Raw genomic sequence first — 14,647 nt, 5'->3', positions numbered from 1 at the left:
GCTCAAACAAATGTTTTCCTTTATAAGAATTGCTGTGGTCTCTTCACAGCAATAGAAACCTTAACTAAGGACTCATACAGACATAGATGGTAGTAGCATCTATATCACTAGGTGGCAGGAATCTTTCCATTAAGTTTCATCTGTTGGCACATCATTGGCCAGTGGTATTAGTGGGTAAAGACTATGAAGTTTTTGAGTCTTTGTGTCATATCTAAAAGTTTCCATTCCACATAAAACTTTGGACTAGAAAATGTGCTATTCTTTTCTATACTAATCTACCTTATGTTCTAGGAATATTTCAGTAGGATCATTGAAATGAGTGAAGGATAATATATGGTCCCCCCCCTCTGTTTTATAGCCTCCTTCCCATATATTTACCTTAAAGCAGGGAAGCCATGCTGGACTCTGAGCAACATGCCTGGTGGGCAAGTAGTTAGCAAATATTAGCTGAAAAGAAAATCTGGCTTGACTAGTGGTGATAGAGTTAGAGTGGACATCTACAGGAGAACCCACCTGTGTGCTGTTTCCATGGAAATGAGCATTGCTGCTATTCCAATCTGATTGATAGCACTCACTTTACAGATTGGAAGCACTAATTGAATGTCAAAGGGACTAAATCGTGAAGAGTGAATTGTTTCTTAATTAAAGGGATCGAGCAATTGAATTAAGTGGTCTGGTAATTGTTGAGAATCACTGAGATGAGCCCTCTGAATCCTTACACCCCTGTTTACTCTTCTTGTTCCTGACCAGGCTCTGGAATGAGAAGACACCTAGCTTGGTTCTTGCTCCTCATTACTTACCATTCTCCTTCCTATTTTTACTTTACACTTTAGTTCTTTTCCAGCTTTCAGTCTTTACTGCACACAATATTTTTCCCATACTTTCTGCCATTATGTATGCAGCACTAATGTCCCATATGCATTGTATTTTATTTCACTAATGTATACAAAACACAAATTTTATATTACTATGCTTAGGTTGGGATTGATTAAACCCATGTGGAAATAAAAGAAAAAAAAATAAACTAGCCTCTCCAGAAATAAGTAGTCCTTTAATCAGAACAATGAAAGATAGTCGTCTCTTTGGGAGAACAGAGACTGTGTGGACATGGTGCAGGGAACTTGGGAGGGCAGAAGAAAGCAGGGATGGAAGATCCCATCTGTAGGTCCATTCTCCTACAGTGTCAAAGTAGTAGATATCAACCTCTGTTGGTTTGCTGTCTTCAGGAGCATCCTGGATCCTAACAGATCACCCCACAGGCCTTACCAGTCAAGTCAATATTCCTGTCTGAGCTATCTTCATCTGAGGATCTTAGGTCATTAACTCTTTCACTACCTAAAACAATATTCAATATTCAATATCTGTCATGATCCAAAGTTCATCTTAAAAATAAGGAGACATGACTGAGACATGAGACATTTCCTCTCTATACTGTGAGGAAAGCAGCTTTACCTGTGCAGAGCTTGGTCTCTGGCTGCCTCGAAAAATCCTCCCTCTCTGGTAGATCACAAATCTGTCCCTTTAAGGCACTGGTCACTCTAAAAGGCCAAATCTCACAGCCTAAAGAAATTAAGCCATATACCTACTCCTACCCTACCCCCCATCCCTTATAGTGCTCTCCTTAGGATAGAGACTTAAAAAGCTGTTCTGGGCTTTTTTTTTTTAACAGATCCTAATTTATGATACTACCCAGTACCTGGCTCCTCCATTTTCCTTACCACTAGACTATTTCAGACTAAATCACATGGTGTGTTATTTACTGTTCTACTGCTATGAAGAGATACCACAACCAAGGTAACTTATGAACAAAAGTCTTTAGAGCTTGCTTACAGTTTCAATGGGTGACTCCATGACTGTCATGGGGAGGGGGGGGGTGTGGGAGGGCATGACACCAAGCCGGCAGACATGGCTCTATAGCAGTAACTGAGAGATACATCCTAATCTGTAGGCAGAGAGTTGGGGGAATGAGAGGAGAGAGGAGAGGGGCGAGAGAAGAAGGGAGAGAGAGAGAGAGAGCAAGCGAGCATGGACTTGAAACCTCAAAGGTTACCCCCCAGTGACACAATTCCCGCAATAAAGTCACATCTCCTATCAAATAGTGCCACTCCCTGATGACTAGACATTCAAATATATGACCCTAGGAGGGCCATTCTTATGGCCAAACCACCACCCAAAGGAAGCATTTCTTTTCTTTTAAGGTCTTATGTTGTTTTCACAATGTAGTCTCCTTTCTAATGCCCTCCCACCCCAAGGCACTTTTTCCTAGTAGAGCTAATTTCTGAAGGTCTCTGCTCCTTTCCTGAACCCATCTGACTCATTCATCCATCTCATGTCTTCTTGATGACCACTTTTGTGTAAGCTTAAAGGCTCTGTTTAATTGAAGGAGACAGCTAATAAGTACCAGGGTGAATACTAGGAAACATCATTGACTGGAACTGCACGTTGTGTTATCCTTTTACAATTATTTATTTTTGAGTCAGATTTTCTACTGTAGCCCAGGCTCACCTGGTGCTCATTGTGTAGATCACAGCGGTCTTCAACTTGCAGCAACTCTCCTACCTCCGCCTTTTAAGTGCTTGGATTCCAGGCATATGTGTCACCATGCCAGGCCTTTTGGTGTTATTTTGGCCTACATTGCCCTTGGGTGACTGATTTGCTACTATGTTCATCAAAGTCGAACAAGAGTACACAAATTTTCACTTACCCGTAGGAAGTGACTTTGACTAACATTTAAAAAAAAAAAAAAAGCTTTTTATCCCTTCTAGTCTTCCTGTGCTCAAGGATCTTCTCTTAAGTGGACTCTAAAAGTCACACGACTGGGATCTGGACCCGACAGTGAGCAGTCACCTGCTTTTCATGTGTTAAGTCCATTAATCTTCATACCAACCTTGAGAAACCGTTTCCACACTCCCTATTCGATAGGTGTAAAGATCTTGAATGTTACAGCAGCAAGTGGAGACTCCATAGCCTGGCTGCTCACCCCTCCTCAGCACTGCCTCTGGAAGCCTGCTGGAATGCCCTCAGAAGTTTGCATCATGGCTCAGTATCAGGGCAACTTTGCTTCGAAAATCTTATTTGCTGCACACCTCGTTTACAAAAAAAAGAAAAGTCACATTGGTTATGCCAAGGCTTCCTCTTCAGTGTTGGCTCCGGAGGGCCATTTCACTGGAGATGGCAGACAGCTTTCATCTGCATGCCAGTGCCAAACAGTAAGCAAAAGCTGCATGGGGCTCAGCACTGGAGGATGCTCGGGGACTTGGCAGGAGAAGGTGATTAATTAGAAATGGCTCCCCTGGGCCCTGGAGCAGGAAGTCTTTGCCTCGCCTGAAGCTAGCTTTCTGGAACCACTCACGTGCTCAGTCATTTCCCAGCTAGCACAGGCCTGCCCTGGATTTCCTCTTTTTATTCGTGGCTTTGGGTTTGGTTGGGTTTTTTTGGGCGGGTGGAGGGGGATCATTCATTTTTTTCACTAGTTACGTTTTAAATTTTGAATCCAATTGTGTGAAGATGCTGAAAAACATAATTTCCCTTGCTTACAAAATCCAGAATTACTATATAATTGAGGTGAAATCAGATAAACTAATAAAAGGATGGGCTATATGAGTTAAATTCTTAGATTTTATAATCTATTAAAAAACAAGTTTCATAGAACGTATAGTATTTCATCAACTTTTGTGCTTATGCTTGCTAATTTTAAAATTGTTTGCCGCTTACCAAACAGCTCCTATTGACCACACAACCCATTTCCAGTTTCACTGATAAAATTTCCAAGTTTGTTATATGCCCCAGTACAGGGGAACGCCAGGGCCAAAAAGTGGGAGTGGGTGGGTAGGGGAGTGTGTGTGGGGGGGTATGGGGGACTTTTGGGATAGCATTGGAAATGTAAATGAGGAAAATACCTAATAAAAATATTTTTTAAAAATTCCCAAATTTGAAGACTCATTAAGAATTAAAAGCAAAACAAAACGAAAATAAAAGCAACAACAGAAAACAACATAGAATGTTTGTCTTAAGAATTTCATTGTTTAGCTCATTGGTTAGAATGCAATAAGAGTATTTTTAAATGTACCTATAGCTTTTAAATTTTTCTCACTGAACTTCTACCTTTATAGAGAATAAAGCAGGCTCCAAATAGACGTTTACAGAAGACATAAACTGCTTTGAGAAGGCCATGCTTTCTAATGTTCTACAAAGGAAAGACATTGAAAATTCTCCCTGAAAGAAAATTTTAAACAGATAAGTACACTTTCTTCAGAAAGTAAAAATATGTACATAGTAAAATTATAATTAAAATTCTCTGCAGCTGTTTTTTTTTCCCCCAACCCCAAACTCTAAAACATAATTTAAGAGAAGGAAGTTCTGTGACCTTTTGCATCCACAGGAGTAACACATACCTAGAATATTCTAGGCTTAGCATTTGCATACTGATTCTTCGTTTGAAAAAAGAAGTGGATTTTGGCAATCAATTTATCTGGTCTAAATTACAGACAGTGCTTTGAGAGTTTTTCTCTGCTCAAGTATCCCAACTATAAGCACATGAAAAGAGAGAGCACAAGTCACATGGCAGCCTCAAGAGAATCGTCATTTTAATTGCATTGATCTTACTTCATGAGGTTAAATACAATTGTTCCCCAAGTAATATATCATTTTTATTGAGGTTAATGTTGAGTCAAGATGTAATTTCAGCAGCTTCTTAAAGGTGTTTGATCTGTCTCCCCAGCCACAGGCTGATACTTATTGTTCACTTGGAATTCCAAACTGGTCTTACTCCACTCATTAGAGTTGAATATACTTTAAATAAATACTGTGATTCAAGATAGAAGTATGTGCTGTTTAAGTAAAGAAACTTCAGAAGGCTTCCATCTTTCAACATGGCAAACTTGATGACAAGTGATTGTTGACCTCGAAGTCTCTGATACTGTTCTCATTGAGAGTTTTGGGCAGTTTTTCAAAGTTTTCAAAAGTTTTGGACACTAGAGCTCAGCAGAAGTGACATAAAATGTCCTATGCCTTTGACCCAAAATGTGCTCTGCCTATCTTCAGGATGTGCAGGGACAAAGACAAAGCAGAAACAATGATAGTGGCCAACCAATGACTGCTCTAAACTAAGACCCAGCCCTAACACTCTTGATGATACTGTTATGCTTGCAGACAAGTCTCCTTCCTCCCAACAGTCAATGGAAAAAGATGCAGAAACTCACAGCCAAATATTAGATGGAGCTCTGGGAGTCTTGTAGAAGAGTTGGGAGAAAAATTGAGGGACTTGAAGATAGGGAATCCACAAGAAGACCGACACAGTCAACTAACCTGAACCTTTGGTGGCTCCCAGAGACTGAACCGCCAACTAAAGAGACCATAGGTTGGACCCAGGCCCCTTCTGCGTACTTAGCAGAAGTGCAGCTTGGTTTTCATACAAGTCCCCCAACAACTGGAACAGGAGCTGCCCCTGAATCTGTTATCTGCTTGTGGATCCCATTCCCCTACCTGGGCCACGTTGTCTAGCTTCAGTGAGAGAGGATACTCCTAGTCCTGCAGTGACTTGATGAGCAGGTGTGTGTGTGTGTGTATACTGGAAAGGGGGCTGATACTGGAGTGTTAAGTGAATAACTAAATAATTTAATAAAGAAACAGCCTATAATGCTAGGACATGAAAGACCATGCAGTTTGCTTGCTGGGATACTCGTTCTGTTCTTGGCAGCTGGAGTTACCATGTAGAAACTCAGCCTTCAAGAAGTCTCCATGATGGAAAGACTCACACAAGTTTGCCTACAGACACTCCTGGTCAAGACCAGCTCCCAAATACCTAACAAAGGCACCAGGTATGATTGATGAAGCATCAGGTGACTTAGTCTTTGAGTTATATCCTCAGCTCCACTGTTCAAAGCTTCCTTTCATTTTTAAGTTCTATTTTATGTGTATGGGTGTTTCACCTGCATGTATGCCTGTGTAGCACTAGTGTGCATGGTGCCCAAAGAGGCCAGAAGAAGGCACCAGACACCTTGGAACTAGAGTTACAAATGTTTGTAAGTTGCCATATGGGTATTGGAATTAAACCCAGATTCCCTACAGGGGCATTTAGTGATCTTAACTGCTAAGCCATCTCTCCAGTCCCTGTTCAAAACTTCTTAGTTGAGATCCAAGAATGAAGGAGGTCAGATATATTACTATGCGTGTCCTATTTAAATTTCTCCCCCCAGAGAATCCATGAGCACAATTAATTATGGTTGGTTTATCTTCTAAGTGGCGTGTGTGTGTGTGTGTGTGTGTGTGTGTGTGTGTGTATGTGTGAGACAGAATATGATTCTATAGCCCTAGCTGACCTGAAACTCACTTTTGTGTATCAAGCTTGCCTTGAACTCCCAGACATCTGCTTGCCTCTTCCTCCTGAGTCCTGGGGTTAAAGGTGCTCCCTACCATGCCCTGAAACATGTAACTCGTGCCTGGAAAGAGAGTAATTTTATAATATTTATTAGATGCAAGATAAATATGTTTTATTGCTTTTAGGGCCAGGCACTTGTAGAAGACTCATAGATTTTGAAGTAAAGTGTTAAAGGAAGTTCAAAGAAGCATTAGAAGAAGTTGGAGGAGGAAGGCCTCTTGATGGTCTCCATAGAAAGATAACACCATCACCTGTGAGAGTGTAGAAAAGAGATCGGCCCGAATGAGCCACCGAAAGAGAGAGAGAGAGAGAGAGAGAGAGAGAGAGAGAGAGAGAGAGAGATTTCTTCCTTTTCTTGTCTATTGTGGGAGGCATTTCCCTGGAGTCTTTTCTGGGACTGGAGGGTGACATTGGCGTGCTGAGCACGCTCCTGACTCAGGGCTTGGAGAAGCTCTCCATGCAGAACAGTGTAGGTCTCCAACAAAACGTGATGGAGCGATGCCCTGAAGATCCTAGAGCTCAAGCCTGAGTTCGATATTATAAAGGGATAGGGCATTTGTAGGTTCTCTTGCAGTCGGTGCCCTGCCATTTCCCACAGGGGAGGACCACACATGCCTGTTGCAATGCCAGGCAACTGGTAGTCTGAAATCTGACCACAGAGTCTTTGACTGTTTTCTCATTAAGAGGTGGAATGTGGATGGAATATTTGTGGTTTCCCACTCCAGATAATCCAGATGTCCAAACCTAGTCTCCAGTGTGATGGCATTCGGAGTGATGCCCTTTGAAGGGGATTGCTGCCCTTATAGGAAAAAGAGCAGAGAGCAAAACTCCCTGAGCACACAGGTTAGATGACCACACCACAGGGAAGAGCAGGAACCTACAAGCCAAGAGGAAAAGCCTCAGACGACACCAACTCCCTGGAACCTGGATATCTTGGGCTTCTCACCTTTAGAGCTGTAAAAAACAAAAAAGTGTGTTGGTGCAGTCACTCATGCTGTGGTTTTGATAGACAAGTTCGATGAAGTCACGTAGTAACCGTTTCCACTTACTCAAACTTCATACTAAGCCCCCATACACACACATACATACATATATATACACACACATATACATAAACACACACACACACACACACACATATACATCCCTCAAGGCTACATGGTGGCATTTATTATAAAGCACATCAGGTGAGGCTAGGGCCAGGTGAGGCAGTGGGCAGGCTCTGTACAGGCAGTCAGAGACCCCTGAGCTGTCTTTGACATCTATGCTTCTGTTGTCTTACTGACCTGGCTGAAGTCCTTGCTGTCCCCACCACCATCCTCAGTGGCCAGACCCTACTCCTCATGAAAGGCCGCTCCTGAGCTGGAAGATATGTTGCCTTTTGCTCTCAGCTTTGTTCTCCATGGCTGTTAGTAGCATGTGCCTGCCCTTTTCCTTCAGCCCAGGTTCTACCTCAGCTACTGCATGGAGAGATGAGAAGGCGGGATGGGGGAAGTGTCTGGAAATAAACAGGGCTCTCCAGGCAGGAGGCAAGAGGAGACAGACCCTGGGCCCTGGGTCTGGTTCATGAGCCAGACATCTGCAGGGGGTCCTGCCTCATTGCATATGCATCTTGCCCCTGTGCAGAGTGTCTAGGCTCTGCTTCACTGATCTGAAAGAAAGAGATGCAGGGAAACCTGGTTACTCTTCATGACATACGGGGAGACTTATTTGTCATTGAAGTTCTCTATCATGGGTGGAGAAGCCTGGTCTGTCAGCTTCTGAACCAGGACAAAGCAGGGGTGTGGGTGGGGGAGGGGGGAAATGAGGGGGTTGGAAACTTCACAGCCAGTGAGATGATATGTCTGTGGCACATCATCTGGATCTTCTTCCATTTTGGTCAGATATTTCCATTCTCCCCCTCAGCAGTGTAAGAGAGCTGGGTCCAAGAGAGACCATGATTGACAGAGTGCTTCATCTAATAGTTCTAGGGTAGGCAGAGGAGTTTGTGGCGTTACATGCTCATCAGGACTTCTAGCTTAGCATTGTAGATTCTCCCAGAAGGTCATGGATGTGGGTGCCTGCAGGGTAGGAACCATAGGGATATATATGTATACAAATATGTGTGTGTATGTGTGTGTGTGTGTGTATATATATAGAGAGAGATAGATAGATAGATAGATAGATATAGATATATACATCCCTGAGCTACATCCTCCTTTTTCTAAAAGAAGAACAATTATTATTATTGTATGCTTACATTACCTTGATTTAGCAGTTCTTCAGATCTCTTCTTCTACTAGGTGGGTTTTAGCAATCAGCTCTGGTCTTCACTCATAACCAAAACATCCTATCCATTGAACTATTATGCTAGCTTTTTATTTTGTTTTTATTTTTTATTGGATATATTCTTTATTTACATTTCAAATGTTATCCTCTTTCCAGGTCTCACCCCCCCTCCCCCGCTCTGGGAAACCCCATATCCCCGTCCCCCCTCCCCCCAGTGGCTAAGATCAGAAACTCAGGTAATAGCAGATGCTGGTGAGGATGTGGATGTGGAGAAAAAGGAGCACTCCTCCATTGCTGGTGGGATTACAAGCTGGTACAAACACTCTGGAAATCAGTCTGGTGGGTTCCTCAGAAAATTGGACATAGTATTACCTGAGGACCCAGCTATACCACTCCTGGGCATATACCCAGAAGATGCCCCAACATATTAACAAGGACACATGCTCCTCTATGTTCATAGCAACCTTATTTATAATAGCCAGAAGCTGGAAAAAACCCAGATGTCCTTCAAGAGTACATATATTTTTTAAAAAGGTTTATCAACATGAGAAATAAATAAAGCTGATGCCACCTATGTACAGAATTGGAAAAAGAATGCTATTGCACCATTGTAAATGAAAATAAATCCAAGGTTGATCAAGAAAAAAACAGGTAAACTTGGTATTTTCTTCAATGGGATTCTATTGTGAATCTGAATGTACTTAAGTCCACAAACTACATATATTATAATATCATCTATGAAATCACCATCAAAGACAAGAAGCTGAGCAAATGAACAAGTTGTAGCTACAAAGTGATATCATTTCTTTAAACTTTTCAAGCCAAAAATGCTATATCTTATTTGCAGACATACTCAGATGTTGTAACCAGTAAAAAAAAAAAAAAAAATCAAGGATGTAATGTTGAGCCAGGGAAATGTTAGTGATCCCCCAAAACAGACAGGAGCCGATCTGATGCAGCTCACACCAGGGCCTATATTCTATTAGAGCTAGTTCAGGCCCCCTCAGCCAACCACCATCACGCAGGACAATTTTGGTGGAGGGGGAGCCCCGATTGTCTATCAGGACAAGGCTTTATAGTAAGCAGCAAACAGGGAATACATGTGCAAGCATCTAATTGGAAAGCTACTGTGGCCTTTAACACAATTGGCTGCTGCTGGGAGTCATATCATAAACTTAATTTCTGCTCCCCTCTGCATTGGTGGTCATTAGGCAATGGGTGCGTTTATAACCTGGGGGTGCCGGTTTGTTGGGGGAATAACCTGGAGACGCTGGTCTTGTTGGGGATTAGCCTAGAGATTGGAGCTAGGCTCAGGTTTTGTTGGGGGACAACTGGAAAACTAATGCTAGGTACCAGCTTGTTCGTTTACCTGAGCTCAAACTTAGGTCAGATTCTCTAAAATGGAGTCTGAACTTAAAAGCACTGACATCTCAGTGACATGTGCAGACTTTAGTATGGTAGCGGCATTCAGAGGATTACATGCCAGGGAAGGGAACTAGGGTCTGAAAAAGCTGTTAGTCAGTGTGTATGATCTATTGTTTCATCTCATACATTTCCTACAGATTGAAAGTATTTCAGAATAAAATGAAAAAATTATTTCAAGTCACATTCTGCCTTGGTTATTTAAAAAAAAAAATCTGACTTCTACCAATTACATACTTAGAACCTTTTCCTCTAGACTGTCACAGCAGTGCAGACATCAATAGATACATCGTGGTTCTGAAACAAAGCTAAGGGGAGTGCCAGGACTCCTGCATATATGGTTCATTTTGGCTTGTGAAAGTGAAGGACAAATGGTTTTCATTTATTCATCAAACACTTGGAGAGTGTCTACTAAGACAGCTACCGTGATAAATAAGACATGATCGTGACTTTAGGCACCAGACTGACGGGCTTCGTGCTTGTACAGACAGTGATTGCACACCTGTGACAAATGCTCCTCGTGGTTTATACAAGGTTCCTGGGGAACAGAGAGTCATCAAGTAAACCAGCTACAAAGAGAGAAAAGAGCATCTGGAAGACTGGGGGAGAGGTCTTTGCAATAAGCAAGAGAAAAACAGAAGAGGGGGAGGAATGTGCAGCCTCATCCACAGAGTCATGGTCCGAAAACAAAGAACAGCATTTAAGACTTCTTGGAGACTGGTGCGTGCCTGCCTCTGTGTGTGTGTGTGTGTGTGTGTGTGTGTGTGTGTGTGTGTCAGGACTCAAGACTCTAGACAGTTGGAAATGAGGAAGAATTCAGGTGCAGGTCTCCAATGTAAACCATATAATCCCCAGGAATGGATACCATGCAGAGAGCTTTGGAAGGGCCAGTGACACACTTCTGTCGAAAAGGAGCAGATTATTTACTTCTGAGCATTTCCCAAGACCCTTACATGTGTATGTGGCCTCTAGGTGTAGCAAGAAAGATCTCTGTGGGCTTCCTGTTCCCTTCAGACACCCTGATCTAGTGAGAACTTGCTTCTCCCCTGAATATTTCAGTGGGTTGACAGCTTTCCTGGTCACACTTTGGTTTGTCACTAAACCCTAGAACTCCAGATCTAAAAACCCATTAGCGCTTCCCAACAGAAACATCCGGGGGGGGGGGTGAGATTTTTCTCCAGTCAGTTCTTTCTCAGTCACTAGCTACTATGTTAGACCCTTGCAAAGGTATAGAGGTAGTTGAAGTGAAGTCTTGTTTGAATGATGCAGGCATGAGCTAAGCTCCCTCCAACACAGCAGGAGTCCAAAGCTGGACAGATGTCATAGCACATTCTTCTAAGATCCCACACTAAGGCCCAAAGTCTACTTTTCTCTCACCATACCTATATAGTGCCTTTGAATTGCTTGCTCATTTCTCGCATTAAAGGAAGTCACAGCCCAAGTTTTCTACTGTGCTCTATTGCTTATTTCATAGTCTTCTTGGGGGTCTCTTTTAGGATGAGCCCAAGTTATCTGTCTTCAGTTCTAATTTGAGTCCACTGGAAACAAATACCTTTAACCACTAGCAATGGAAGCACAGCGTGGAATCCCTCTGCTGCCTCTCATGCAGGTTAGGACACAACCTCTTATCTTCAAACTCTTTAGATGTGAACCATCCTGGATCATTTTCACATTCTCTGAATTCCAGAGAACATTTGCCAAGCCCTTTGAAATCCCTTGAGCTCTGCTTATTCTGCCTGAAGTGAGAAGTCTGTTGTAAACTCACCTACAATATATCAGCCCAGCCCAGCACAGCACAGCACAGCACAGCCCAGCCCAGCCCAGTCCAGCACAGCACAGCACAGCACAGCTCAGCTCGGCCCAGCACAGCACAGCACAGCACAGCACAGCACAGCACAGCACAGCACAGCACAGCACAGCACAGCACAGCACAGCACAGCACAGCTCAGCTCGGCCCAGCACAGCCCAGCACAGCACAGCACAGCATAGCACAGCCCAGTCCAGCACAGCACAGCACACCCAGAGCCCTCTCTATGCTTTTTCTAGTTTATCCTTCTCTTCTTTATCCCCTAGGGAGATGGTGGGTTAATACTGACAAAACTAGTTTCACATTTTTCTCAGTATGACTCACTTACATGAGTAGTCTGAAAGGGAGCAACTTGTCAAACTACAGCCCTCGGGTGCCTGTCACCTATTTGGGCAAATAAAATTGTATTGAATGTGGAAATATCATGTCTCCTTTGATGCTACAGTGGCTAGTTGCAACAGAGACTGTATGGCCTGCATGCCTAAAATACTTATCACTTGGCTTTTTATAGAAAAAGTTCCCAACCCCTGTTCCAGAAATGTTCAGTATGGTAGCATCAATGTGTATGTGTGGTTACACTTGCATTAAATTAAAGATGTAGTTTTTGCCATGTGAGGTGGTTGAATGAGAAAAGGAAATTAAAAAGGAAAACATGAGTGCTCCTAGGTGTGGTGGAGGGGAAGGTGTCTTGTAGATATGAGGAAGTACATTGCCAGGGGCTGACATCTGGGAGAGTCTAGAGTGAGCAAGACCCTGACCTGGGCCATTTGAGGAGAAGGGAGAGGGGAGGTGGGGGAACCAGGAGACCAAGAGGCCAGGAGGGTAAAGTACAAAATTGCTGTAGCCAGTAGCCAAAATGGCTGGATTCTACAGGGATCAGGCAGCCCAGTCCATGGCTGGAGAGTATATAACAGGTAGGGACTGACTAAGGGAAGCTGGGAGAACCTGGAGGCCACTTCCACTTTGATATATTAGGCACCTCGTCAGCCCTTTGTAGGGGGTTGAGAATTAACAGAGGTCACACCTGGAGACAGAGGCAGGGGCAAAGGCAGGATAGTGGAATATATGAGTTCACCAGGCTGGAGTGATGGAGTGCTTACTGCTCTTGCGGGAGCCCCAGAGGGCAGTTCTCAGCACCCAATACCACTGAGTTCTCAGGACTCAATACCATCTGTAACTCTAGCTCCAGTGGACCTGAGAGCCTCTTCTGGACTCTTCCAACTCCTGCACACACCCAAACACAGAGCCACACACATATATACCTAATTGAAAATAAGCCTTTTTTTAAAATATGAGGCAAGCGTGAGCTACATAGCAAGACAACTTTCTCAAACCCAAATAAAATACAAATGTAGGTCCTGAGTTCCATCAGCATTGCAAGTGTTCCTTAATCCTGTGTGCCTAGAGTTGCCACACTGAGAAGCAGGCATATTTTCACCACTGCAGAAAATTCTGTTGTGCAGGACCGATGTACAACATCGTTTCAGTATATAGCGGCATGTGGTCCTCTGGTATTCTTGTTGGCCTTTTCTGCCCTTAACCTGAGCTAAGACTGAAAATACCCTACTAGTTTAACACATTTACTATTACATGTAATTCTCATTTAATCCTCTTAAAGGCCTACGAAATAGCCATGTATCTGTAGATAATGAAACGGAGGCTTCAGAAAGTTTAAAATGGAAGCTATCTTGAGATAACACTTTCATTTTAAGAAGCTAGCTTTATGGTAGGACATGAGACTGAAGGGAAGACATGGGCTAGCATATTAATGCAATAAACTGAGTGACAGAGTCATTTCCTATGGCTCACACAGCATAGGACCCCAAGCTGTGTAACTTAAGATGCCTGGATTTATTCTCTCACAATTCCTGCAGAGCTGTCCCTCTGATAAAGACGCTAAGAAGATTCTGCCCTTGCTTCTTCTAGCTGTGCATAGTTGCTGGAGCCCGTTGGCTTGCAGGAAAGCCTTCACATCATCTGGATCTTCTCTGTGTGTCTCTATCAAATTCCTATCTTCTATTCTAAAGATACCCGCCACTAACTATGGTCGACCCCAATACAATGTGGCTCATTTGACCTGACTTAGGTCTGCAAAGAGCCTACTTCCAAGTAGGATCACACAAGTATCTAGGGTTAGAACCTCAACATAGTATAATGCGGGACTCAACTCAACCCACACGTGGATGTGAAAACTAAAAAAGCTGGAAGATACTAAAGGGACTCTGGAAGGAAATTGTGAAGCCTGAGATAACTTGCAGATCCGTGGCTATCATGGCCAAGAGGAGAAAAACAAACAACAAACAAAAAAACAAAAGAAAGAAGTCCCAGGGGGGAAAGAAAGGTAGTTTATGAGCTTACCTAAGCTGGACTATGTGCCACCTAAACTGGGTTTTGCATTAGAAAAACTATGGTGATTGGGATACAGATGTGGGGATGAGACAGATCAACAGAGATGTAAACTGTGACACTGAGAGCCACAGCTGGATGGTAGGAAAGGAGCTATCCATGAAAAGAACTAAGACTGAACCTAAGAGAGTAAGAAGAATGCCTACAGGAGAGATTGTGGGGGGACTTCCAAGACAAAAGCATTTGGGGGTTAAAGGAGTCACAAACAGTGTTTTACACACTGTCTTAATTAGGGTTTTACTTCCGTGAGCAGACACCATGACCAAGGCAAGTCTTATAAAAAAAACAACATTTAATTGGGGCTGGCTTACAGGTTCAGAGGTTCAGTCCATTATCATCAAGGTGAGAGCATGGCAGTATCCAGG

At 43.1% G+C, this 14,647-nt stretch overlaps 1 pseudogene; it reads right to left on the bottom strand.

The window, feature by feature from the left end:
• Positions 1-7,278: 7,278 nt before the first annotated feature.
• On the bottom strand, positions 7,279-8,357 carry LOC110307338 (annotated as a pseudogene).
• Between the last annotated feature and the right edge of the window lie 6,290 nt (positions 8,358-14,647).

The sequence above is a fragment of the Mus caroli genome, chromosome 12 (genome assembly GCF_900094665.2).
Source record: "Mus caroli chromosome 12, CAROLI_EIJ_v1.1, whole genome shotgun sequence".
Classification (NCBI taxonomy): Eukaryota; Metazoa; Chordata; class Mammalia; order Rodentia; family Muridae; genus Mus; species Mus caroli.
The sequence above is the reverse complement of the archived record's forward strand: the minus strand, read 5'-3'. Positions and strand labels throughout refer to the sequence as shown.